Source organism: Belonocnema kinseyi, chromosome 5 (genome assembly GCF_010883055.1).
Source record: "Belonocnema kinseyi isolate 2016_QV_RU_SX_M_011 chromosome 5, B_treatae_v1, whole genome shotgun sequence".
Classification (NCBI taxonomy): Eukaryota; Metazoa; Arthropoda; class Insecta; order Hymenoptera; family Cynipidae; genus Belonocnema; species Belonocnema kinseyi.
The window spans coordinates 34496677-34497696 of NC_046661.1; the positions used below are offsets into that span (position 1 = coordinate 34496677).

General features: G+C 30.3%; 1 long non-coding RNA gene across 1 annotated transcript in view; it reads left to right on the forward strand.

The window, feature by feature from the left end:
• The window catches only part of LOC117173255, a 992-nt gene extending 479 nt beyond the window's left edge, over positions 1-513 (forward strand). The window contains exons 2-3 of the long non-coding RNA XR_004467146.1: positions 170-335; positions 420-513. This is a non-coding gene — a long non-coding RNA (uncharacterized LOC117173255). The remainder of the gene's footprint in view (positions 1-169; positions 336-419) is intronic.
• Positions 514-1020: the final 507 nt, after the last annotated feature.

The following is a 1020-nucleotide window of genomic DNA, read 5'->3' on the forward strand; positions in this document are numbered from 1 at the left end:
CAAGCACTTCTCACGTCTCTTACACGTCTACTGGTAACAAAATTCATAAAATTGTTTAAATTTTTTAATTTAAATATCATTAAATTATATTTGTTTCAACAAATATTGTTCTATTATATCGCATTTTATACTTGTAGCTTCATATCTTAATATTAATATATTTTTGTAGTTCCCGTTTCACTTTTATTTGAGCAAAATATTGTTGAAGTTATTTTGAACTCCTCATTTAGAGGCAGGGAAGTATTAGCAACATATAAATACAATCAAGCACGCGATTACCAAAAGCTGTCGTCTATCTTGATTGAACATGCTTTCGAACCAGATCCAGATACAAGGTATCCCACATCTGTCATTTATGTTTTTCCGCTATTAATTCAAAGTTAATACAAAATGGATTTTCGAATTTACGTATTTTGTAGAATCGATAGTTTAACTTGGAAAACGTGGGCCAACTGCTGTAGTGCACTTTTCCCCACTGAATCTCCGGATATTTCTTACAATAAATCCAAAGAAGGGATTGGGGGAATCTTATATGATAAATAATTAAATAAAAGAAGAATTTTAAAGAAAATAGGAATGATAACTTCGAAATCAAAATCAGCCACTAAAGGTATATTAAGGAATGAAAAAATAATTTACCTATACTTGAAATGCATGAGCTCTAAAATTTTAATGTAGTATTAAGTCTAATGTACCGATAATATTGGTCCTATTAGATTTATTCGAAGATAGTGAAAGCCAGTAAATTATAGACACAATGATGGTCTTCGTAAAAAATAACATGGAACCTTTCTCTGATTTGGAACCGAAATGGAAGAAGACTGTCACTGCTAGGGCAGCATAAGGAAAGCTTATGACAATAGAAGAGTACTTTCAAACTTTTAAAGGCTTAAAACGTCCACATTTTAATACGTGTACCTATTTTTAAGATTTAAAAAATCTATTTGCTGAATTTAAAAACCATGAAAACCCTATTGCCATTATACCGTCTGCTTTTTCTTTTCCTTTCTTATTGTAGTT